This window comes from Callithrix jacchus, chromosome 4 (genome assembly GCF_049354715.1).
Source record: "Callithrix jacchus isolate 240 chromosome 4, calJac240_pri, whole genome shotgun sequence".
Lineage (NCBI taxonomy): Eukaryota > Metazoa > Chordata > Mammalia > Primates > Cebidae > Callithrix > Callithrix jacchus.
This window is the reverse complement of record NC_133505.1, coordinates 92235336-92263330: the sequence shown is the minus strand read 5'-3', so window position 1 is coordinate 92263330 and position 27995 is coordinate 92235336. Positions and strand designations below refer to the sequence as shown.

Here is a 27995-nt window from a genome sequence, read left to right as displayed (position 1 = left end):
TTATTTTTTCCTTTTTTCTCCAAAATTTTTTCAAATATATATAATAATATATATAATATATATTATTATATATCTAATATTATATATATATAATATTATATATATATATAATTGCACTTTAGCTTCTGGAGTACATGTACAGAACATGCAGGATTGTTGCATAGGTACATATATGACAATGTGGTTTGCTGCCTCCATTCCCCCTGTCACCTATATCTGGCATTTCTCCCCATGTTATCTCTTCCCAACCACTCCACCCATCACTGTCCCTCCCCTAAACCCCCCCAACAGACCACAGTATGAGTTGCTCTCCTCCCTGTGTTCATGAGTTCTCATTGTTCAACACCTGCCTGTAAGTGAGAACATGTGGAGTTTGATTTTTTGGTCTTGTGTCAGTTTGCTAAGAATGATGGTTTCCAAATTCATCCATGTCCCTACAAAGGACACGAACTCATCGTTTTTTATGGCTGCATAGTATTCCATGGTATATATGTGCCACATTTTCCTTGTCCAGTCTATCATCGATGGGCATTTAGGTTGGTTCCAGGTCTTTGCTATTGTAAACAGTGCTGTAATGAACATACGTGTGAATGTGTCTTTATAATAGAAAGATTTATAATCCTTTGGAAATATACCCAGTAATGGCATTGCTAGGTCAAATAGAATTTCTACTTCTAGGTTCTTGAGGAATTGCCACATTGTCTTCCACAATGGTTGAACTAATTTATACTCCCACCCACAGTGTAGAATTGTTCCTATTTCTCCACAATCTCTTCAGCATCCATTGTCTCCAGAGTCTTTAAAAATCATCATTCTAACTGGCATGAGATGGTATCTCAATGTAGCTTTGATTTGCATTTCTCTAATAAGCAGTAATGAGCATTTTTTCATATGGTTGTTGGCCTCATAAATGTCTTCTTTTGAAAAGTGTCTGTTCATACCCTTCGCCCACTTTTGAATGGGTTGCTTTGTTTTTTTTTTTTTTTTTCTTGTAAATCTGTTTTAGTTCTTTGTAAATTCTGGATATTAGCCCTTTGTCAGATGGGTAGATTGCAAAAAATTTTTCCTATTCTGTTGGTTGCTGATTCACTCTAATGACTGTTTATTTTGCTGTGCAGAAGCTGTGAAGTTTGATTAGGTGCCATTTGTCTATTTTGGCTTTTGTTGCCCTTGCTTTTGGTGTTTTAGTCATGAAGTTCTTGCCTATGCCTATGTCCTGAATGGTTTTGCCTAAGTTTTCTTCTAGGGTTTTTATGGTGTTAGGTCTTAAGTCTTTAATCCATTGGGAGTTAATTTTAGTGTAAGGTGTCAGGAAGGGGTCCAGTTTCTGCTTTCTGCACATGGCTAGCCAGTTTTCCCAACACCATTTATTAAACAGAAAATTCTTTCTCCATTGCTTGCTTTTGTCAGTTTGTCAAAGATCAGATGATTGTAGATGTGTGGCATTCCCTCCAAGGCTTCTGTTCTGTTCCATTGGTCTATGTCTTCATTTTGGTACCAGTACCATACTGTTTTGATAACTGTAGCCTTGTAGTATAGTTTTAAGCAAGGTAGTATGATTCCTCCAGCATTGTTCTTTTTGCTTAGAATTGTCTTGGCTATGTGGGCTCTCTTTTGGTTCTACATGAAATTTAATGTGTTTTTTTTCCAGTTCTGTGAAGAGGGTATTAGGTAGCTTGATGGGGATAGCACTGAATTTATAAATTATTTTGGACAGTATGGCCACTTTTACAATATTAATTCTTCCTAACCATGAGCATGGAATGTTTTTCCGTCTCTTTCTGTCCTCTTATTTCCCTGAGCAGTGGTTTGTAGTTCTCCTTGAAGAGATCCTTTACATTCTTTGCTAGTTGTATTCCTAGGTATTTTATTCTATTTGTAACAATTGTAAATGGCAGTTCATTCTTGATTTGGCTCTCTTTAAGTCTGTTACTGGTGTACAGGAATGCTTGTGATTTCTGTACATCGATTTTGTATCCCGAGATTTTGCTGAAGTTGCTTATCAGCTTAAGGAGATTTTGGGCTGAGACAATGGGGTCTTCTAAATATACAATCATGTCATCTTCAAATAGAGACAATTTGACTTCCTCTTTTCCTAATTGAATACACTTTATTTCTTTTTCTTGCCTGATTGCTCTAGCTAGCACTTCCACTGCTATATTGAATAGGAGAAGTGAGAGAGGGCATCCTTGTCTAGTGCCAGATTTCAAATTGAATGCTTCCAGTTTTTTCCCATTTAGAATGATATTGGCTGTGGGTCATTGTAATTACCTTTTATTATTTTGAGATACTTTCCATTGATACCTATTGAGAATTTTTAGCATAAAGGGCTGTTGAATTTTATTGAAGGCCTTCTCTGTATCTATTGAGATAATCATATGGTTTTGTCTTTAGTTCTGTTTATGTGGTGGATTGCATTTATAGACTTAGGTATGTTGAACCAGCCTTGCATCCTTGGGAAGAAGCCTACTTGATCATAGTGAATAAGCTCTTTGATATGCTGTTGCAGTCAGTTTGCCCATATATTATTGAAGATCTATGTTCATCATGAATATTGGCCTGAAGTTTGTTTTTTTTTTTTTTTTTTGGTTTTTAAATGTCTTTTTTTAATTGCATTTTAGGTTTTGGGGTACATGTGCAGAACATGCAAGATAGTTGCATAGGTACACACATGGCAGTGTATTTTGCTGCCTTCCTCCCCCTCACCCACATTTGGCATTTCTCCCCAGGCTATCGATTGCATCTCTGTTGGGTTTTGGTATCAGGATGATGTCGGTCTTATAAAATGATTTGGGAAGGATTTCCTCTTTTTTAATTGTTTGGAATAGTTTCAGAAGGAGAGGTACCAGCTCCTCTTTGTATGTCCGGTAGAATTCAACTGTGAACCCATCTTGCCCTGGGTTTTTTTTTTTTTTTTTTGGTTGGTAGGCTATTATAACTTCAGCCCTTGTTATTGATCTATTCAGGGTTTTGACTTCTTCGTGGTTTAGGCTGGGGATAGTGCAAGTATTTAGGAATTTATCCATTTCCTCCAGGTTTACCGGTTTATGTGCATATAGTTGTTTGTAGTAATCTCTGATGGTAGTTTTCATTTCTTTGAAATCAGTGGTGATATCCCCTTTGTCATTTTTTATTGCATCTATTTGATTCTTCTCTCTTTTCTTTTTTATTAATCTGGCTGGTGGTCTATTTTGTTGAAATTTTCAAAAAACCAGTTCCTGGATTTATTAATTTTTTGAAGGTTTTTTTTTTGTGTGTCTCTATCTCTTTCAATTCTGCACTAATCTTAGTAATTTCTTGTGTTCTGCTAGTTTTTGAGTTTTTTTTTTTATCTCACTCCTCTGGCTCATTCAATTTTAATGATAGGGTGTTGATTTTAGATCTTTCCTTGTTTCTCATGTGATCATTTATTGCTATAAATATTCTTCTAGACACTGCTTTGAATGTGTCCCAGAGATTCTGGCACATTGTGTCTTCATTCTCCTTGGTTCTGAAAAATATCTTTATTTATGCCTTCATTTTATTGTTTCTGCAGTCATCATTCGTGAGCCAATTGTTCAGTTTCCATGAAGTTATGAGTTTCTGAGTTAGTTTTATAGTCCTGAGCTCTAATTTGATTGTGCTGTGGTCTGAAAGATTGTTTGTTATTATTTCTGTTCTTTTGCATTTACTGAGGAGTGATTTACTTCCAATTATGTGGTCAATTTTAGAGTAGGTGTGATGAGGTGCTGTGATGTGGATTTGGGGTGGAAAGTTCTTTGAATGTCTCAGGTTTGCTTGATCCAGATCACAGTTCAAGTCCTGGATATCCTTGTTAAATTTCTGTTTTGTTGATCTGTGTAATGTTGACAGTGGGGTGTTAAAGTCTCCCATTATATTATTGTATGGGAATCTAAGCCTCTTTGTAGGTTGTTAATACCCTGCTTTATATTATCTGGGTGCTCCTGTATTGGGTGCATATATATTTAGGATCATTAGTTCTTCTTGTTACATTGATCCTTTTACCATTATCTAATGATCTTCTTTTCCTCTTTTGATCTTTTTTGGTTTAAAGTCCATTTTATCAGAGACAGGGTTGCAACTTCTGCTTTTTTGGCTCTCCATTTTCTTGATAAATCTTCCTTCATCCCTTTACTTTGAAACTATGTGTGTCCTTGCATGTGAGATGGGTTTCCTGGATACAGCACACCGATTGGTTTTGACTTTTTATCCATTATGCCAGTCTGTGATTTGATTGATACATTTAGCTCATTTACATTTAAGGTTAATACTGTTATGTGTGAATTTGGTCCTGCCTTTTTGATGCCATCTGGTTCTTTTTTTCCATTAATTGATGCAGTTTCTTCATTGTGTCAATGCTCTTTACCATTTGGTACATTTTTGGAGTGGCTGGTACTAGTTGTTCCTTTCCATGTTTAGTGCTTCTTTCAGGAGCTCTTATAAGGCAGGCCTGGGGGTGATGAAATCTTTCAGCAATTGCTTGTTCATAAAGGAGTTTATTTGTCCTTGACTTATGAAGCTTAGTTTTGCTGGATATGAAATTCTATGTTGAAATTTCTGTCCTTTTGGTTGCTTAATATTGGCTGCCACTATCTTCTGACTTGTAGGGTTTCTGCTGAGAGACCTACTCTGAGTCTGATGGGATTCCCTTTGTGGGTAATGTGACCTTAGCATTTTTTCCTTTGTTTCAACCCTGGTGAATCAGACTATTATGTGCCTTGGGGTTGCTCTTCTTGAGGAATATCTTTGTGGTGTTCTCTGTATTTCCTGGACTTGAATATTGGCCTGCCTTGCTAGGTTGGGGGAGTTCTCCTGGATAATATCCTGAAGAGTGTTTTCCAGCTTGGATTCATTCTCTCCATCACATTCAGGTACACCTATCTAACATAGATTAGGTCTTTACACATAATCCCATATTTCTTGGAGGCCTTGTTCATTTCTTTTCACTTTTTTTTTTCTCTAATCTTGCCTTCTCATTATATTTCATTGAGTTGATCTTCAATCTCTGATATCCTTTCTTCTGCTTGGTCGATTTGGCTATTGAAACTTGCGTATGCTTTGCAAAGTTCTTGTGTTGTATTTTTCTACTTCATGAGGTCATTTATATTCTTCTCCAAGTTGTTCATTCTTGGTAGCATTTCATCAAACCTTTTTCAACATTCTTAGTTTCTTTGCATTGGGTTAAAACATGTTCTTTTAGCTCAGAGAAGCTTGTTATTACCCACTTTCTGACACGTGTTTCTGTCAATTCAGACTCATTCTCAAGCCTTGTTCCCTTGCTGGTGAGGACTTGTGATCCCTTGGAGGAGTAGAGGCATTCTGGTTTTGGGTGTTTTCATCCTTTTTCCACTGGTATCTTCCCATCTTTGTGGATTTATCTACCTGTAGTCTTTGTAGTTGGTGCTTTGTATGCAATCTCTGAGTGGACATCCTTTTTGTTGATAATGAAGTTGTTTCTTTCTGCTTTTTAGTTTTCCTTCTAACAGTCAGGCCCCTCTGCTGTAGGACTGCTGGAGGGCCACTCCAGACCCTGCTTGCCTGGGAATCACCTGTGGTGGCTGTAGAACAGTAAGGGTTGCTGCCAGTTTCTTCTTCTGTTATCTTTGTCCCAGAAGGATATCCGCTAGATGTCAGTATGAGCACTCCTTTATGAGGTGTCTCTTTGGAAATATGGGGGTTGGGGAGCTGCTTGAGGAGACAGTCTGTGCCTTATAGGAACTCAAGTGCTGAGCTGTGAGCTCCATTGTTCCTTTCAGAGCTGCTGGGCAGGTACATTTAAGTCTGCTGCAGCGGAACTCATAGCCACCTTTTTTCCAAGGTGCTCTGTCCCAGGAAGGTGGGATTTTATTTATAAGTTCCTGATGTACTGCTGCATTTTTTTTTTAGAGATGCCCTCTGCAGCAAGGAGGTTGCCTAGTCACAGTCTTTCAGGAGAGGTGTTGCTGAGATGCCGTGGGCTCTGCCCAGCTACTGTGTGAACTTCCTTGTAGTTTTGTTTATATAGGTATAGTTAGAACTGCCTCAAGTAATGGCAGACTGCCTTGTTAATGGTGGACTGCCTCGGTAATTGTGCATTGCCTCAGTTATGGCAGACTGCCTCGGTAGTGGTGGACTGCCTCAGTAATGGCAGATGCCCTTCTCCCAACAGAGCTGGACTGTCCCAGGTCCAGCTGTACTTGCTGTAAAACTCTCAATACAGAGTATTTCAGATTGCTGGTCTTTGTGGGTGTGGGACCTGCTGAGCCAGATCACCTGTTTCAGTCCCCTTTTTTTCATTTGAATGGGTAACTCTGTCTCCCAGGTGTTCCATGCACTGGTTGAAATGGCTGCCCAGATTTGTGAGACTTTTTATGCAGAGACCTGTTGTGCTGGCTTAAAAAACCATGCTAGAAACTCATGGTGCTTTTCAGCCCTTGAATCTCCTGGGCTGGGCAGTAATAACTTGTATGGAAATGCAGTGATCACTCACCCTCTGCATTGTTCTCTCTGGGAACTGCACTCCAGAACTGTTCCTATTTGGCCATCTTGGATCAGAAAAACTGTATGTGAATTTTCTACACAATTGAAGCTTAAGTGTTAACCATTAAAATTTTGATCATGTTGATGAAAATGTTTCTAAAATATATTGTATCATCCTACCAGTTGTAAATCAGACTTTTGAACACATTCATCATCTTGCCACAGTTATATCAAGTTTTCCTGCTTGTTTCTTAAAATATAGTCTACAGAACTTTTGGTCAGCCAAGCATGCTACTGCACATCCCACTGATGCACATATTGATATCATGCCAGTTGGACCTGGAGAGCGAAGAGTAGCAAGTGCTCTGGATGCCTGGAGAAAATACAGAAGTGCCAGAATACAACTGACCCTCCAAATGGTATAATAACTATTTACATAGCATTTACATTGTATCAAGTATTATAAGTAATACCTGATAGAGCAGAGGAATGGATCATTCAGTAGAAAGTTGAGACAAACTCTTTCCCAACTCCTGCAACTACCCTTTTTACATTTCTTTTCTTTTGCAGTTCACTACTGAATAGCAGGGCTGTGCCTTTCATTTGGAAGAACCCCTTAACTCTAATGATTGAGTGGGATCAGATACAGGTTCTGGTAACAGGAAGCATAATGGACTACTTAAACCAGGTCTTTCCTAACCTTTAAAGAAAGAAGGCAAAAGGATTTTTGTAGGGCATTTATTCCTCAGCTCATCTCATTATAGAAAACAAGTATATAGAAATTATAGGCAGTGAGCCATAGCTAACAGTGAAGACTGCATTTATCCAGAGCCTCCCAGCTGCATTCTATCTAAGCACCACAGAGAAACCAGCATCTGACAAACCACAATTGTAGCAGCAAAGAGTAGCATCCCTCTGGTTGCTGCCCTGTCCCTCTCTATGATTATCATATATTTTTTGAGTCCTGGCAAGCAGGCCCCCACGTAGCACTCCAGGCACATCATTAGAGAAGCAGCAGAAAATAGGGTACAAAAATTGAGGCTTGGAGTCAAACACTCCTGAGTTTAAATTCCAGTACCTATGCAGTTGTGGACCATTTTCATATTTTGGCCAACAATTCTTTTACACTGATAAATGTTTTATTTCTTGATCAGGAACCAAGCATCTTCTATGCAGAAATATTTCGTGCTACCAAGTCTGGAGAAGTCATAAAAATGGGAGTCATGATAAGGAATGCTATACACATCCAAAGAGACCCAACTTGGTCAGGTGTCCTGGAACATGCTGACCAAGCTCTGTTATTATCTTGTTGTTGTTGTTGTTGTTGTTGTTGTTGTTGTTGTTGTTGTTGTTTTTTCAGGAGGTCAAGGTAAACCCCAGTTCCAATGCTTTCTAAGTGCTAAACATTTTTTATGTCTTCATTGTCAACCTTTGAAATGGTCCTGATGCTTGACTAACTATTTCCAATTTTTTGGAATCTAAGAATTAATGATTGTAAGTTAAATCTCTGGGTGGTGAAAAAGTTCTATGTACTTTAGCTTTGGAAAAACTAATTTTACTGTCAACTTAGAGCACATAAGGTTTAATTATTTAAAGCCTAGTAGCCTAAATATGATGCCCAGTGAGAATGGTATTAATATAACACTAGAGGTACATAATATGGTAGATGAAAAATTAGTACTTGGAACAGGAAGATGTTAAAAGCAGGTGTCTTTGTCTAGACAAGGAGCTCTACATAACCCTCTCATTAGACAAAGTGGAATAGTGACAACACCATCTAGCAATGTAAACAGTAGCTTTTCTGGGAGAAATCCATCATGAACAATTACTATATTAATAACAAAAACCTCCTATGACTGCTCCAAAATAAGCAGGTCAACAGACATTAAGAAATGTAAAAGTTGTCATTTTATAGCAGGCACAGTTATGCAAACAATTTTCCAAATTGCACCCCAAAGGAAAAGTTATACTGGAAAATTAAACCTCCTCTGCACCTCCAGTAGTCAATCTCTACCATTTCTATAGTGACAGCTTCTCCCCCACTTGTGTTATGAGTTTTAGAAAAGGTAGAAGAAAAATAATTAACATAGACTCACAACTGCAGAGATACTGAGCTTTTGATCTTCCATATGTGCAAAGTTTATCACTTTTTGAAAGGGTTGTATGTTCTGCCATGGGGTTTAGCATTCGATTTCCTAGGTTAGTGAGCAGTAGGCATTTTCTCTATGTTGTTGGATAAATCACCTCAAGATCAGACTCTACTGGTTCCTTCTCTAAAATGCATGTTGGTCGCTCAATAAGAAATGCTTCTGACCCTCTGCTAATGCCTCCACCTCTGCCAGGGCCACTAGGTGTCTGGTTCTTCAATAGAATTTACTCTTAAGAAGCACCAATAGAAAATGTTTTAAATATATAATCAATGTACTTAATAGTAGTATCAAACTTTTGCCCAATGTTGTAATCTGTTTGGAGACTCATTCTCTAGTTCTGAAGGTGAAACAGAGCTGGTTTTCTAGCCAAGTCATCCCACACAGAGAGAACACAGACTTACAGACTTGCCTTCCCAGACCTAGTAAAGAGGAAAGAGGTCAGCCTTGCTCAGAGATAGAAAGGGTTATAGCTCTCACCACTCCACATGCATGTTTGTTCTCACCCAGTGATGCAGGTGGATTTGGTCTAGCTGTGTGAGGGTCACTAAAAGCACAGGGTCAGCCACATCTGATCAGGAAGGTGCAAAAGTTCTATCAACAGAGTATAGGTGACATGATAGTCATGGTATAGATAAGAGAGATTAATAGGGACTACTGTAAGTTCAGACTGATGTGAGGAGAGGGCAGAGAGGCCTTTCCTTTTGTAGAATTAATTAATGATGTCAGGATTCTTTTTAACAGCAGTCAGACATCAACAGAATGCCTATATTATTCTGTGAAATATCACAAACAGTCATTTGTTGATTATTATTGTCTGTCTACTATGAGGCTAGTGGTGTTTGGGAGCCAAAGAGAGCTTGACAAATATTAGGTTGGTGCAGAAGTAATTGTGGTTTTTGCCATTACTTTCAATGGCAAAAACCACAATTGCTTTTGTACTAGCCTAATAATTTCATAACTTAGATAAGATTTACATTCTAGTAGGTGGAAAAGGAAGACAGACATGAAAATAGCAAATAAACAAATAGTATAATAGCAAATATGATAGATGCTATAAAAATATAAAGGGTGTTGTGATAGAGGAAGATGAAGTTATGTAATTTAGATTGAATCAAGATATTTGAGCTAGAACCTAAATGACAAGAGGAAGACCCAAATATAAGAGGTTTTGAAATAAGAGTGTTGCAGGCAGAGGGGACAACAAATTCCAGTGTCCTAGGGAGGAGCAGCAAGAAAGATTTTGTGACCGAAGAAGAGATTGGCAGAAGATAATCTTGAAGAGGTAGAAGGAGCCAAGTCACAGAGGATCTTGAAAACCACCACAAGGAACTAGATTTTATTCTAAGTGAAATGGAAAGGCACTGGAGGATTTTTAAGCAGGTAATTAACACAATTTGAGTTCTTCTTAGGAAAACCCCTCTGATTACTGTGAGAAAATAAATATTTTAGGGAAGTAAGACAGGAGGTATGGAAATGTGGTTGGAAATATATTTACACTCTCTAGGTATGCAATGACAGTTTTTGGATAGGGCAGTAACGCTAACAGTTGACAGAATGGGATGACGATTTGGCTGTATTTGGGGGGATCTGATGTTGCCTTTGTTAGCCCCACTAGCTCTGAGAATCCATCTTTTCTCTCTAGAGACAACTTTTGTCCAAAATTTTATGTCAGATTGTGTAGGAGTACAACCACCTCTCCTAGAAGCCACCTGTGATTTCCTTCAGGATGGATTCTGTGAGGCCTATACTGACAAACTCACCCAGCGAAACTGAGTTCTGCAGGTCTGGTTAAAAGCTCTGTCCTTATACATTATAGACTTTAGGTCCCTAATATTCAAACTCACAACCTTCTGCTTGGTTAGTTCTAAATGAGAAGACATTCACCCACCAACTCTCTTTGTCTGGGTCCACTCCAGCAGCTTGAAACCCTTCTTTCTTTTGAGATGACACAGTACCTTTAGTATAAAATAAGATATGTGTCACATATTTCTTGCTTTAAAACATGACAGACACACACACAGAGACATACACACCTTTTTGTCTGTTTATTTTGTTTCCGATTGATACATGGATTAGACTTTTCTAGGCAAAATCCTGAAGCTTTCTAAGATGTGGATTGCATAGAGTTCTCAGATGCTTGGTCATTTGAGAATTTCATCTCTGATGTCCTGGCTACTTGGTCAGACTCTTATCTTTGAAATGTAGCATAGGTCATCATAAGGACCTCTGATGGGTACTGCTGAGAGCTTTCTATGCATATGCATAAGAAAAAGTACAGTTCTCTTATCACAATGAAACTGCATTGCTTCAAAAAGATGAACTAATCAGAAGCAGCTGGAATAAATTAGAGACACTGACAACTCAGAAATGAGACATAAGTGATCCTGTGGGGGAAAAGCACTTTTAAATTGTTTAAATGTGCTTGTCTAACATGTCACTAAAAGCTATAATCTTCCATTTTCCATTAACAACTCCATCAATTTTCCCCTAATGTTTTAAATTAACTGTCTTCTCTCAAACATGATGCTGTTCAACATTTGAAGAAAATGGTTTCTGTTTTTTTTCAATTCCAGATTTAGAAAACTGAAATATGAAGCATATTTTGATAAAAGTTTATTCATGCTAGAGGTTGACATGTTTCCTATCATTTGAAATTTTAGAGCATTGCCCCAAATAAATGCACCTATTATTTTATAAATTCTATGATATCTGTGATGGCAGAATTATAACTCTTCCCAAACAAAAGAAAATTACATTGTTTTTTAAAAATTTCCAAGAACTGACCCTGTTTTTACTGATTTCATTCTTGCATCCTTGTTCTCCTCAGACAATGACTTTTCTAGGAGAATAAGAAACAAAAAGATTATATGAAAATATTTTAGCACCGTATATTGATGGTGGTAAGTGATCATCTATTATAAGAGAGAAATCACCCCACCCTAATTAGTTGATACAGTACATTTGGCTAATGGGTAAAAAAAAATGTGTTCACAGATCAGAGAAAAAATGAATTTCTATATCAATCTACCAAGCAACCACTAGATGAATGTTGAGTTGATTTCAGACATGTCCTATAAGCCCTACTCTGGCTGTAGTGTTTTGGTTTTTAGTTTACAATGTTTATTGAATCATTTCAATGTAACAGATATTTACTGAGTATCACTTAATGTAGGCATGAAGCCAGGCATTGTGATACAAATAATAATTACATATGGGTCAGGGTGTGCTGAAGAGGACTACTGGTCCTGTGGAATTGGCTGTATGTGACAGTCCACATGAGAGGCTAAGAATATTATACAAAAACATCCTTGATGTTCTTGAGCAAACCCTAAAAATGCAGCACATAAAAAGTATGCAGAACAGATTACAAATGAGAAGCTGGTTATGCTTAAAGTGGAATCAGATGTTAAAAAATTAGAAGACCAACTTCAAGGTAGCTAAATAGAAGAAGCAATTTATCAGGTTGAAAATGAACTAAGTCTGGTGAGAAAAATGATGCAGTGGAAACCATGGGAGGCTTTAGTGGAAGAGCCTCTTGCCAATCAGTGGAAACAACCAATATAATTATTATATGACTTTGGTGGGTTGTTGGGAAACTGATATAATTAAATATTCTGTTACATTAAGATTATGTTCATATTATTGACATTTTATAATCAAGAAAACTGATACAGAAAATACTCAGGAGACTTGTTAAAATAAGTGATTATGGTCGTATCATCTGTGAGTCAATCTTTGATTTGTAAATTTTTCACACAAATTATTTCCAAGATGGTATTTCTTTGAACAAAGCAGTTGTGGAATAATTTGAAGATTAGAAAAATTCCTATTGATCTTCAATGCAGAGACTATAATCAAAAAGTAGTTTCTTTAGTAGTATCTTCAATACATCATTTAATATGTTTATTATCCTGAAGAAAAAGCTCTTAATTATTATTGTCTAAACAAATTTATAGATCACTGTTTGAAGTAAATAAATATTTTCAAATGTGATAAAATAGCACAAGTGGCTGGTACTAAAATTTGAAATTATGGTTAGCCTTCTTGGCTATGATCTTTTGTATGTAAAAGCAAATTTAAATATGTAATTATATAGTGAAGCAAAAACATGAGCCATACTCACAAGAGGCTCAAAATTGTGAGGGGTAGGTAAAAATCATGTTCTAATGATTATGTTATAATGTGATGATATCAAATAGAAAAACTTTCCTTATTTTATTTTTAAATCATGGGAGCACAATAGAGTGATTAATTATTCTCGACATGGGTGAGAGGAGGGATGGGGAAGACTTGAAGGAGGAGAGGACTTTTAAGCTGGATGTGGAATTCTTAGAAAAAGAATATAAGACTCAGTGTCTTTCTCTCAGGCTTACATTGAGGCAAAAGACATAGATATGTACAAAATATTCAGGGAAATATTGGGTAAATAACTTGCCTTCTATAACAATCTTAAATTTTTATGTGAAGAGTGATGAGAATCATGGGAAATATGTGGTTTCAGCCTGTGAGTGAGGTGACACATCATTCCTAGACCCTAACCCCTCATTATGAGAAATGATTGAAAAATTTAAACAAGGTGTGATGACCCATATTAAATATCAGGAAGATTATTTTACCATGATTTCTTTGCAGAGCTTCATTGTGTTTTAACATCTAGATTTGCTGCCTCAGAATCCAGTACTACACTGATATTCAAACTAAACATTTGATGGTGACCTCATTTCTCATTTTGGTGTCAAAAGGAGTTCTTATTTATTTTTGGTGTTTCAAAGTTTCATGATACATGTCTTAGAGTCTTTTTATTGTCTGCTTTAGACTCAGTCATTTCATCATTGAAATGTCTTTTTTCACTTGTTTGATAATTTCCATAATTTTACGTGTTCCATCTTTCCAACATTCCAGTTAGTCAGCACTTGAATACCTGTTCACCTTTCTATTAGTTCTATTTTCTAAATAATGTCTTTGATATTGTCTTCTAATCCTTTAAAAGTGTGTTTTTTATTTAAAGGAAAAGCTTTTTTCTTGAGAATAATTTTGATTTTTTTCTTCTGCATAAAGCAAGTCCTGTTTCATAGAAGTAATATCTTCTTTTTTGTAAAGTTTATTCTGCCCTCAAATTTATCTGTTTATTTTTGTCACATGCTTCATCATTAGGTAAGGTAGTTAGCTAGTTAGTTGCCTTTGTGCTTATATATGAGAAGCTTTACAAAAATGTCAGATAATTCTTGTCTATCAGGTCTTATTTCCAACTAAGACATGGAAAGGTGATTGAAAGGAGAAGATCTTTGGAACATCCATAGAATGCAACAAACCAGGCTGTTTTGGTGACCAGTCTTACCCTGTCACACAAGCTTGAGTTCAGTGGTGCAATTACAGCTCACTGCAGACTCAAACTACAGCCTGTGTTCAAGCAATTCTCTCACCTCAGCCTCCAGAGTAGCTGGGACTACAGGTCCTTGCCACTGTGTCTGGCTAATTTTTTTTTAAATATAGAGACAGGGTCTCACTGTGTTGCCAAGGCTGTTAATGAACTCCTGAGCTCAGGCAGTTCTCCCACCCTGGCCTCACAAGTGCTGGGATTACAGGCATCAGATACCATGCCCAGCATAAAATTATATTTTAACTGAAATCTCCAAATATACCTTCAGTCTGGGTTGAAGAAATTTCTCCAGATTTATCTATTCTTTGGGTTGATTATTGGCAGGCAGTGATCTAGGAGGAGTAAAGCAAAGCATAAGGGCTGGATATCTCACCAATCAGTGTGCAGACTCTCCCTTAACCCCCTTGAGTCTATCACTTCACCCCCATCCTAGACTGCACCTGATATTTCTTGAGACCAGGGACTTTTGAGTATTATTGCCTTTGATTTGAACTTCAACTTTACCTTCCACTTACCTTCAAGTCCCGTGCCTTTTTAGGGTCCTGTGTTGAGTGACAACTTGCTTATCTTCATAAATCCTGTCTGCAGACACTTACATTGAAACCTTCTCTGCTCTACCAAGTGAATTATTATCCCACTGTCCACTCCTCATCTTTAAAAGATTTTTTTAAAATTTATGTTTCAGTATTGCTTTCTCCCACATTTTCTTTACTAAACTATACCATATTTCAATCTATTCCTTTATAACGGAGTCTGAAAATCATGAAATCAACAATTTGTGGTAGTCTGGATGTTCTAAAGGCAGATGCCAAGTTCAGGCACACACCTATGAGAGAAAATGTGGAAGTTTTTCTTTTCAGGTTGCCTGAGGTCAAGAGTTCAAGACCAGCCTGGCCAACATGGCAAAACACCATGTCTACTAAAATACAAAAATTATCCAGGTGTAGTGGCAGGCACCTGTAATCCCATCTACTCAGGAAGCTGAGGCAGAAGAATCACTTGAACCCAGGGGGTAGAGTATGCAGTGAGCTGAGATCATACCATTGTACTCCAGCATGGGAAACAGAGCAAGATTACATCTCAAAAAGAAAAATAAAAGGAAAGAAAATGTGGAAGGAGCTGGAAGAAGGTGGCAGAGCCATCAAACTGCAATGTGCAGGTAAAGAGGTGATGGAAGGAAGGCAGGTTGGCCATATTCACTAGTCAATAGTGTCCCACATATCCAAGGCATGGATCTTGCTTGCTATCCTTACCCTGGTCAGTCACTGTCTGCCAATAGCCTACTGGAAGCAATGTGGTAGTAAATTTCAGACTGTAGTATCTAGGGCCATTGGTCAATAATGTTCTCCTTAGTCAGAGGTCTGAGAGGCAGATTTTCATGGCCACCAAACAGACAAACCACTGCAAAATGTGGGAAAAATACATTCCTCCCAGTGCACATAGGAAGGAAGTAGTTAAACTAAGTATGTCCTAGAGAAAAAATACCTAAATTAGAATTCACACCTATTTAGATTCCTGGGTTCCTTTGGTTTACGGATTCATAACCTATAGTCTTGGTAAACTACAGTCTGTAAACCAAATGCAGCACATTGACTTTTTGACTTTATTATTATTATTATTTTATTTTACTTTCAGTTCTGGGATACATGTGAAGAATGTGTAGGTTCATTACATAGGTATACATATGCCATGGTGGTTTGCTGCACCTATCAACTCATCCAGGTTTTAAACCCCACATGCATTAGGTATTTGTCCTAATGCTCCCCCACCCCAATAGGCCCCAGTGTGTGTTGTGTCCTTCCCTGTGTCCCTGTGTTCTCATTGTTCAACTCCCACTTGTGAGTGAGAACATGCAGTGTTTGGTTTTCTGTTCCTGTGTTAGTTTGCTGAGAATGATGGCTTGCAGCTTCATCCATGTCCCTGAAAATGACATGATCTCATTCTTTTTTATGGCTGGCTGTTTTTGAATGAGGTTTTATTTGAAAACAGCCATGCTCATTCATTTATGTATTGTCTAAGGTTACTTTCATGCTACAACAGCAAAGTTGCATAGGAGACCATGTTGTCCACAAAGCTGAAAGTATTTATTCTCTGGCCCTTTACAGAAAATTTGATGACCCTTGCTCTAATTTAATGCCTAATATAATTTACAGAAGACTTTATAAAATACACTCAGACTTTTTATACTTGACATTTCCAGTTGAAGTTTCCAAAAAGTACACACTGACACGTGACAAAAAAAAAGAGCAAAGATTCCTAGACAGAACCATCACAATCCAAACTTCTCCCAAGATAAATAGTGTCCATTTTTTCAATATACTGAAGTAAATAATACATGCCAAGGACTATGCTAGTCACTAGGAGTACAAAAATGAATGCCTGACCTCACCCTCAATGAGCCTAAAGTCCAGCAAGGAATGCAGGAAAACATGTAAACAGATGTTTGTATACTATAATGTAGCATATACTCCAAAGAGGTCATAAAGAACACTTAGAAAGCTCAGATGAAGAATGAATTATAAACTTTGAACAAAATATGTTAAACATATGCTTTTATTCACTGCTATCTTCCAAAATGCCACTAAAATTAGAGTAAAAGAACTATATTTACATAGACAAATATACATATATTTCTAGATATACATATACACTAACATTTAGAAGTATACATATGCAGAGACACATATCCAGATAAGGCAAGCCACAGATATGGATGAAATATTCATAACGTGCATGTTTTACAAAGGACTTGTACCCAGAATATATACAACCCAATAATAATAAGACAGCAACTGAAAGAAGGGCAAAAGATTAGAACAGATACTTCACAAATGAAAGTATATGAAGAAAAATAAGTACAAAAAAGTGCTAAATATAATTAGTTATCAGTAAAATGCAAATTAAAACCATAATAACATACTACTACATACTCACTAGAATGGCTTATAGTAAAAACACTGACTTTACCTAGTGTTAGGATTTGAAGCAACTGAAACTCATATATTATTGATACTATGTGTGATGGTTAATTCTATGTGTCAATTTGAATGGGCCATAGGGTGCCATACATTTGGTCAAATATTATATGGGTATGTCTGTGAAAGTGTTTTTGAATGAGATTAACATTTGGATTGTAGACCTAGTAAAATATGTGGATAAGCTCCATAAAACCAATTGAAGGGTTGAATGAATTCAACAAAAAGGCTCACCTTCCCAAAAGTAACAGTGAACTTCTACTGCCTGACCACTTTGAGCAGGAACATCAGCATGCTCCTGTCTCAGGATCCCAATATTGGCTCTTCTTGAGCCTCAAGCTTACTGGCTTTCATGCAGGAAATATTCATACTAGAACCATCAGCTCTCCTTGGTCTCCAGCTTCCTATATACATATATAGCAAGATACACAGACAAGTGCACATACACACACACACACACACACACACACACACCCTATTACTTCTATTTCTCTGGAAAACCCCGACTAATACATATTTTGGAACAAAGAATAGTCCTAGATAAATAGAATTTTAAGAATGAGTTATCTAAACTGACTCTAAAGTTTCTGTGATTAAATCTATAATCTGATTAAAGACTCTAATGACTCTAAATTCAGTAGAAAAGAGAGCACTGAGAGTCCATAATGTGATCTGGCAATAGAGATATGTAAAATATCTCCATTTGTTATTCCTAATCAACCTCTTATAAGAAGCAAAGAGCTAGGAGACTGTGTATATGATATTTTTGAACATATTTGGCAAACTAATAAATGTAAAGAGTTGTTATAGATCTAGAAGCAAAGCTGGGTTATGGATCTAGTAGCAAAGACAGGTAATGTTGCTACAAAAAAATTGAAAACGCAAGGCTTAGGCAAACTCAGAAATACATATTGCCAGTTCAAGCACCATGTAAATGACCTAAAATGTTCTATGTGAGCCCTGAAGGAGCCCTCCTATTGCATCAGGCTCAAAATTGCTGAAAAATCAAACTCATAATGATCTATTACAACTGGCTGAATTACAATGCAAGTTGAACTCCCAGCATTATAAAATGTCTATTTTTAAAGTAAGGGCATTGATTAGGAAGAAACGAGATCATGATAATATGGGTAAGTGTAAGGCAACCCTAATAAAGCTGGGAATGCTGAACCCCTTAAATTCTGATGAATCTTTGCCAGTGGAACAGGCCTTCCCATCCCCAAGAGGATCAGGCTCTCTACCCTTAGTGGAGGCAACCACCCCACCTTCTATGACAGTGGCTTCTCTATCTCCATCTGGGAGGATTAACCCTGTATTTCCAAAGGAACTTGTAATAGCCTGCCCTAAGGCAGTTGCCATGCAAGATATAGCTGAGTCTTCTCAAAACCAAACACCACCACCTGTCTTTGCTTCTAGATCTTTCATTAGACCTAAAAGTAGTTGAGGTAGAAAATGAAATTCATGATGAGATGTGCTATACTCTGAAAGAATGACTTAAGTTTTCAAATTTATACAGATATAGGTTAGGTAACGTGTGGGATAATGGTATAGAAACGTAAAGTTGGATCAGGATGAATTTGTTGATGTGTGCTTACAAAGTAGATATTCTGTATTTAGTAATGTTGCTCAGGGAATTAGAAAGGGCTTTAACAGTTTGTTTGTTTGTTTGTTTGTTTGTTTGTTTGTTTGTTTGGCTGAAGCATGAATCAAAATATGGCCCACAGTGAGTCAGTTGAAAATGCTAAACCTGCCTTTGTTTGATGTAGAGGAAGGCATTGAAAGGTGTAGAAAGACTGGAACATCAGATTTGATTTGTAATTTAAGATCTAATCATCCACCCTGGATGAGTCCAGAGACACATCTTTCACTACAATTGTGAAAAACAAATTTGTGAGAGAAGCCCCAGTATCCTTGAAGAGCTCTATGATCACTTTTTTACTGTGGGACAGACCTTATATGTGAGAACTGTGGTCACTGGATTGGGACATCTAAATGTAATAAGAGAGTAATTGGATTTCAGGATATCAGGGGCCAAGTATTGGCACTAAATCACCAAAGGCAAGGTAGATATGGTTACCATAATACACAGCACCACAGTAGTTGATCGTGGTGTCCCTAGGAGTGAAATAGATAATATGCCTACTAAATTTTTGCTTGATTTCTATAAGCTAAAAATTTCTAGGTCAAGTGAACAAAGTGTAACCTGAATCATGAAAACATAGAATCATGAACCCTCAATCAATTTCTAGACTTGAACCAGTTTATAGACTCAAAACCCTTGGGTAAAGAAGGGGACAAACTCCCTTGAGCAAGGACCTTGCTGTACTACCACAATTTATACTGTTAGCTTTACTCCTAGCCTTCCTTAAAGCACCATAGGGCTTTTACCAGGGTGACTGACTATTGAGGAATGGAAAAAATACATGTTAAAAAAAATAACTACTGAATACTGGCTCTGAATTGACACTATGAGATCAGGTGATGAATTCAGTTTTAGCTCAGGTCTGTTTCACAGTGGCCCAGTGGGTACTTAAACCAATCCTATGGTTATTTCTCTAGTTCTGTAATGCATAATTAGAATAGATATACTCAGCAGCTGGCAGAATCCTCACATCTCTACCAGTCACGACTATTTATTATTCTGTGATTCAGGTAATAGTACTGTTTTCCTACAGCTACAATTTTCCTTCTATCTAGAAACATTTAGGATTCTAATCTGTGGTTCATTAAGTTTCATTTCTGTGAAAATGTGTGGACTTGCCCTTACCTATTCTGTCGGTTATTCTTTGAACACCTTTAAGATGAAGTACTTTTTAAATTTTTGGCAAGTTTATTGTCATTATTTCCTCAAATAAACTCATGCAAATAAACTTCTGCTTGCTTTTCTCTTGTGAATCTGTCTTTTGTAACAGGATGCCCTGTTCTAACTAAAACCTATAGGGGTTATTGTTTTTCCTCTGTAACCATCTCCATGTTTAAAAAACTTACTATTTAGGTGAAAATGCAAGGCATATTGGTTCAAATCATTTTAATAAATAAGCAAAATTACCTGAATAATGAACATGATTAAGGTTTTTGGAGAGGAGGAAAAGAATATTTATTCAGGAAAAAGTTCAAAATATCTCTGTTATTTTGCTTTTATACTTTATTTTCTTGTTTGCCTTTTTTTATTGTACTTTGGGCTCTGGGGTACAGGTGCACATCCTGCATCCTACAGGATTGTTGCATAGTCACATACATGCTATGTGACTTGCTGTCTCCATCCCCCCCACCATTGCCTACATCAGGCATTTCTCCCAGAGTGATCCCTCTCCATCCTCCCTGCCTGCCTGCTGTCCTTGCCCTCCCCTCCCCTCCCTTCCACCCCCCACCTAGCCCTGTGAGTGTTGTTCCCTTCCTTGTGCCCAAGTATTCTCATTGTTCAGCACCTGCCTATGAGTAAAAACATGCAGTCTTTGGTTTTCTGTTCTTGTGTCAGTTTGCTGAGAATGATGGTTTCCAGATTCATCCATGTCTCTACAAAGGACATGAACTCTTTTTTTTTTTTAGAGGGAAGGAAAGAAGGAAGGAAGGAAGGAAGGAAGGAAGGGAGGGAGGGAGGGAGGGAGGGAGGGAGGGAGGGAGGGAGGGAGGGAGGAAAAAAAGAATGAAAGAAAGAGGAAGAGAAAGAGGGAGAGAGAATGGAAATCTTGCTCTATTGCCCAGGCTAGAATGCAGTCTAAAAATAGCTATTAAAAACCTCTTTTATGCCAATAGTTGCGCTTAACAATGAAGACAGGAAGGAATAAGGGAAAAAAATAATAAACAAGCAGCCAACCAATATTTTATTTAATCCTGTGAAATGCTATGCGATTGCTGAGGAGTGATTTACTTCCAATTATGTGGTCACTTTTAGAATAGGTGTGATGTGATTCTGAGAAGAATGTATGTTTTGTGGAATTGGGGTGGAGAGTTCTGTAAATATTTATTAAGTTTACTTGTTCCAGGTCTGAGTTCAAGTCCTGGATATTCTTGTTAATTTTCTATTGACAATGTGGAGTTAAAGTCCCCCACTATTATAGTATGGAAGTCTAAGTCTCTTTGTAAGTCAATAAGAACTTGCCTTATGTATCTGGGTGCTCCTGTATTGGGAGCATATCTATTTAGGATCATTAGCTCTTCTTGTTACATTAATCCTTTTACTATTATGTAATGTCCTCCTTTGTCTCTTTTGGTTTTTGTTGCTTTAAAGTCTATTTTATGAGAGATGAGAATTGCAACTCCCAGTTTTTGTTTTATTTTTGTTTTATTTTTTTTTTTTTTGCTCTCCATTTGGTTGGTAAATCTTCCTCCTTCCCTTTGTTTTGAGTCTTTGTGTATCCCTAAATGTGTCCAATGGTTTTTGGCTTTTTATCCAATTTGCCTGTCTGTGTCTTTTGATTGGGGCATTTAATCCATTTAAATTTAGCTTTAATATTGATATGTATGAGTTTAATACTGCCATTTAATACTAGCTGGCTGTTTTGCCCATTAATTGATGTAGATCCTTCATTATGGTGATGCTTTTTTTTTTTTGATATGTTTTTGGAATGGCTGATATTGGTTGTTACTTTCTATGTGTAGTGCTTCTTTCAGAAGCTCTTGTAAAGCAGGCCTGGTGGTGATGAAGTCTCTGAGTACTTGTTTGTTCACAAAGAATTTTATTTTCCTTTACTTATGAAGCTTAGTTTGGCTGGATATAAAATTCTGGGTTGAAAATTCTTTTCTTTAAGGATGTTGAATATTGGCCCCCCACTCTCTTCTGGCTTGTAGGGTTTCTGCTGAGAGATCTGCTGTGAGTCTGATAGGCTTCCCTTTGTGGGTAACCTGACCTTTTTCTCTGGCTACCCTGAGTATTTTCTCCTTCATTTCAACCCTGTTGAATCTAATGATTATGTGCCTTGGGGTTGCTCTTCTTGAGGAATATCTTTGTGGTGCTCTCTGTATTACCTGGAGTTAAGTGTTGTCCTGTCTTGCAAGGTTAGGAAAGTTTTCCTGGATAATATACTGAAGAATATTTTCAACCTTGGATTCATTCTCTTCATCACATTCAGGTACACCTATCAAATGTAGATTAGGTCTTTTCACATAGTCCCATATTACTTGGAGACTTTGTTCATTCCTTTTTACCCTTTTTTCTCTAATCTTGTCTTCTCATTTTATTTCATTGAGTTGGTCTTCGACCTCTGATATCCTTTCTTTTGCTTGATCAATTTGACTGTTAAAACTTGTGCATACTTTATGAAGTTCTCATATTGTTTTTCAGCTCCATTAATTCACTTATATTTTTCTCTAAATTGTCTATTCTCATTAGCATTTCATCAAACTTTTTTTCAAAGTTCTTAGTTTCTTTGCATTGGTTTAGAACATGTTCTTTTAGCTCACAGAAGTTTCTTATTATCCACCTTCTGAAGCCTGATTCTGTCAATTCGTCACACTCATTCTCCATCAGGCCTTGCTCCCTTGCTGATGAGGAGCTGCGATGCCCTATAAGAGGAGAGGCATTCTTATTTTTGGGTGTTTTCAGCCTTTTGTGGTGATTCCTTTTCATCTTTGTGGATTTATCCACCTGTTGTCTTTGTAATTGCTGACTTTCAGATTGGGTCTCTGAGGGGACGTCTAGCTTGTTGGTGATGAAGTTTTTTCTGTTTCTTAGTTTTCCTTCAGTGGACGCCCCTCCCGCCTCAGAGCTGTACCTTCCCGGGTTCAGCTGTGCTTGCTGTGAAACTCTCAGTCCTCATTGTTTTCAATTGCTGTTTTTTTGTGGGGGTGGGACCAGCTGAGCCTGATTACCTGGCTCCCTGACTCAGCCTTTTTTGTTGTTGTTGCTGTTAAACAGTCAATTCTCTCCCAGGTATTCCAGTTGCCTGTTGAAAGGGTGTTGGAATCTGTGTAACTTCCCTTGCGGTGACCCACTGTGCTAGCTGAAACAGCAGCCCTGAGATTCGTGGCACTTTTCTGCCCAAGAATCTCCTGGTCTGGCTCCCTGCCTCAGTCCCCTTTTCAATCAGTTGAATGGGTGACTTTGCCTTCCTGGAGCTCCGAACACCAACCAAAATGGCACCCAGTCCTGTATACTCCACACCAAGAGCCACCATGCCAGAGCGCTGGCAAAAGAGCCACACTGGCCAAAAGAGTCATGCTGGTGACCTGTGGGGCTCCTCTGCTGGGAATCTCCTGGTCCATGGGCAACAAAAATTCATCTGGGAGTGTGGCATCCACTCACTCTCTGTGCTTTCACTGGGATCTGCAATCCTGAGCTGCTGCTAATTGGGCATCTTGGATCTCTCTCCAAACTCTTCTTTTTTTATGGCTGCATTGTATTCCGTGGTGTAGATGTGCCACATTTTCTTTGTCCATTCTATCATTGATGGGCATTTGGTTTGGTAACAGGTCTTTGCTATTATAAACAATGCCGCAACAAACATACGTGTGCATGTGTCTTTATAATAGAATGATTTATAATCCTATGGGTGTATACCCAGTAATGGGATTGCTGGGTCAAATGGAATTTCTATTTCTAGATCCTTGAGAAATCACCACACTCTCTTCCATAAGGGTTGAACTAATTGATACTCCCACCTACAGTGTAAAGTGTTCCTATTTCTCCACATCCTCTCCAGCATCTGTTGTCTCCAGATTTTTTAATAATCGCCATTCTAACTGGCGTGAGATAGTATCTCAATGTGGTTTTAATTTGTATTTTTCTACTGACCAGTGATGATGAGCATTTTTCATATGTTTGTTGGCATCATATATGTCTTCTTTTGAAAAGTATCTGTTCATGTCCTTTACCCACTTTTGAATGGGTTTGTTTGTTTTTTTTTCTTGTCAATCTGTTTTAGTTCTTTGTAGATTCTGGATATTAGCCCTTTGTCAGATGGGTAGATTGCAAAATTTTTTGCCCATTCTGTTGGTTGCTGGTTCACTCTAATAATTGTTTATTTTGCTGTGCAGAAGCTCTTAAGTTTAATTAGATCCCATTTGTCTATTTTGGCTTTTGTTGCCATTGCTTTTGATGTTTTAGCCATGAAGTCCTTGCCTTTGCCTATGTCCTGAATGGTGTTGCCTAGGTTTTCTTCTAGGATTTTTATGGTGTTAGTTCTTATATTTAAATCTTTAATCTATCTGAAGTTAATTTTTGGAGAAGGTGGAAGGGGTCCACTTTCAGCTTCCTGAATATGGCTGGCCTGTTTTCCCAACACCATTTATTAAACAGGTAATCCTTTCCCATTGCTTGCTTTTGTTAGGTTTGTCAAAGATCAGATGGTTGTAGATGTGTGGTATCACCCCCAAGGCCTCTGTTCTGTTTCATTTGTCTATATCTGTGTTTCATTACCAGTACCATGCTGTTTCAATACTGTAGCCTTGTAGTATAGTTTGAAGTCAGGTAGCGTGATGCCTTCAGCTTTGTTATTTTTGGTTAGGATTCTTTTAGCTATGCAGGCTCTCTTTTGGTTCCATATGAAGTTTAAAGTGCTTTTTTCCAGTTCTGTGAAGTAGCTTGATGGGATAGTATTGCCTCTATAAATTATTTTGGGCAGTATGGCCATTTTCACAATATTGATTCTTCCAACCATGAGCATGGAATGTTTCCCCATCTGTTTATGTCCTCTCTTATTTCCTTGAGCAGTGGTTTGTAGTTCTCCTTGAAGAGGTTTTTTTACATCCTTGTTAGTTGTATTCCTAGATATTTTATTTTCTTTGTAACAATTGTAAATGGGAATTCACTCATGATTCAGCTTTCTGTCTGTTATTGGTGTATAGGAATGCTTGCAATTGTTGCACATTGATTTTGTATGCTGAGACTTTGCCAAAGTTGCTTATCAGTTTAAGGAGGTTTTGGGCTGAGACGATGGGGTCTTCTAAATATACGAACATGTCATCTGCAAATAAGGACATTAAAGATCCTCGTACTAATATTATTGTTTACATAGAGAAACTACTTTAGAATCATGTAATTTACTCTTCTTTTACATAACTTACAGATTAATAATTTCAAAATGCTACCACACAGAACTGAAAAATACATTTTCATTATGAAGTTGTTACAATTTGGGAATACATTATACTTTAATAAACAAGCATTTTTTAAAACCTAGAGAAAATGTTCAGTTCACCATTTAGGGGCTCTTATATGAGTAAGAAAATTCCTATAATAACAAATACATGTTTGATTCTAAACTTTAGACACATTTTTTTCTCCTTCTCCTGGCTGGTGGTGTCACCTTATTTTTATTTTTTTGTTATAGAAACATCAAATATAAAAAAGTAGATTAGTTTAATGGACATCCAAGTCCTCATCAACCAGCTTCAATAATTATCCACATTGTTTCCTCTACATACCTCCACTTCCCTACCTGCATTATTTTGTAGCACATTTCATATATCACTTCACCTTTAAGTATTTTATTTGTATCTTCCAAAGACCTATAACCACAAAATCATCATATCTCCCAAATTAAAAATAATTTTAAACATTGTATTGTTGATGTTAAGAATTTTCTTAACGATGGCTTTTATGCCTTATCTTCTCTTTTACCATTTATTTGAATGGAGTGTAACAAGGTTTATACATGCTAATTGTTTAACATTTCTCTTAAATCTTTTTTAATATATAGGTTCTTCCCATCATGTTCTTTCTTATAATTTGTTTGTGAAAGCGACTGGGTTATCTGTCCTATAGAACATCCTACAGTTTGGATTATTTTTCCAATTGCATTCTCATCATAACATCTGACATGTTCCTTTGTCCTCTGCATTTCATATAAATTGGTAGTTAGATATAGATGAGGAAATGGATACGGATTCAATTTGGGGGGCAAGACAGTTTCCTATGTGGTAGTGAGTTCTTGCATCAGAAGGTGCATATCTGATTGCCTCTTTCTATGATGTTTGCAGCTGTTGAAGAGTATTTCCTGTATTCACAAATTAATTAATGGTTGCAAAATGGTGATATTCTGACTCTATTATTTCTCCTTTATTTACAAACTGAACTATTTTTAAGAAAGAAAAAATTCCCTCATCAACCATTTGATTTTCTTAGGGTACGTGCAGGGGAAATACTTGAATCTCTCTCTTAAATTGTCTGTTTATCTTGAACTAAATAATCTACAAAAGAAAACAGCCAGAAAGGCATAATTCTAGGCCTTCCTTTTCAGATCTTTTCAGTTGGATTCAGGCACAGGCTATCTAACCCAAGGCTTGTAAAGAATTTTAAATGCTCTGAGAGCTGCCAGAGGCTCTTCTAAATTCTCATTTCTAGAATTTCGATTTTTTTCTTAGCCTCATCCAACTTGTTATTTAAATTCACCACTATGTTTTTAGTTTCTCTCTTCACAGGAACCAATCAAAGACAGAGACTATGCAAATTAGTTTGTCTTTTTCAACTGACTTCCTCTTTACTCCACACACCTAAAAGGCACTCTAACTTGAGACAGCCCACTGGAAAGAGTACATGTTTCTCTTTATGCCTTTAAGCCTCTTTCAGCTTAAACCTTCAGCCTCAGTCCAGTGGGGGAATCCACAGTATCTATAATTGGTACTTGATGGACAGTTCTTTTCTTCCAATGACTAGCGTCTCAGAGCGCAATGAACACACACACAGCAATGCTCACATTGTCTTTGTAAATCATGTTAACCTAGCTGCTTTGGTCTTTGGTGCTTAGAAAAAAATTTTAGTGGAACATTCCTTAGGAAAGAAAAATCTCTCTGAATATAAAAAAACACCAAATGTGACCAAAGCCAAATTCTACAAGTGGTAGTAAATTTTTCAATTTCTAAAAATCGAATTTGGCTTTGTGGAAGTTCAACTCAGAGGCTTGTGCATAGAAGGGAGTTTTCTAAGATAATTATTCAGAATGAGGAAATCAAGATGGTCCATTGGCTAACCTTCTATTGGCCACACAATGTAATTAGTGTTCCCAGAGATAGGCATGCAAGGCAGACACTAGGAAATAAAAGGAAAGTTCTGGAATTAAGGGAGTATTTTCAAAACTCTAAATATATGCCTTTGTTATTCATATCTTTTAAAAATTTCTATTTTATCTTCAGTTGCATTGTTGAGATACAGTTCACAGACCATACAATACTCTCAAGTACAAGTCAATGTTTTCAGTGTATACACAGATAAATGTTGGACCACAGTCAGGTCAGTTTTAGAGCATTTTCTAACTATCTATCTATCTTTATATTATTATACTTTAAGTGCTGGGGTACATGTGCAGATCATGCAGCTTTGTTACCTAGGTATACATGTGCCATGGTGGTTTGCTGCATCCATCACCTTATCATCTATATTAGGTATTTCTACTAATAGTAACCCTCTCTGAGCCCCCCCACCCCTTGACAGGCCCCAGTGTGTGATGTTCCTCTCCCTGTGTTCATGTGTTCTCATTGTTCAACACCTACTTATGAGTGAGAATATGCAGTGTTTGGTTTTCTGTCCTTGTGTCAGTTTGCTGAGAGTGATGGTTTCCAGCTTAGTCCATATCCCTGAAAATGACATGAACTCATCCTTTGTATGACTGCATAGTATTTCATGGTGTATATGTGCCACATTTTCTTTATCCAGTCTATCACTAATGGGCATTTGGGTTGGTTCCAAGTCTTCACTATTGTAAACAGTGCCTTGGTAAACATACATGTACATATGTCTTTATAATAGAATGATTTATAATCCTTTCTGTTTATACCCAGTGATGGGATTGCTGGGTCAAATGGTATTTCTATTTCCAGATCCTTGAGGAATCACCACGCTGTCTTTCCACAATGATTAAACTAATTTACACTCCCACCAACAGTGTGAAAGTGTTCCTATTTATCCACATCCTTTCCAGCATCTGTTGTCTCTATTAGTCTCTATCTGTGTTTTGGTACCAGTAACATGCTGTTTATGTTACAATAGCCTTGTAATATAGTTAGAAGTCAGGTAGTATGATGCCTCCAGCTTTGTTTTTGTGCTTAGGATTGACTTGGCTATGTGGGCTCTTCTTGGTTCCATATAAAGTTTAA

The 27995-nt window shown here is 37.2% G+C and overlaps 1 pseudogene; it reads left to right on the top strand.

Moving 5' to 3' along the window:
* The first annotated feature begins 11768 nt into the window (after positions 1-11768).
* Positions 11769-12291, top strand: LOC100408505 (NADH dehydrogenase [ubiquinone] 1 alpha subcomplex subunit 5 pseudogene; annotated as a pseudogene).
* The last annotated feature ends 15704 nt before the right edge of the window (positions 12292-27995 follow it).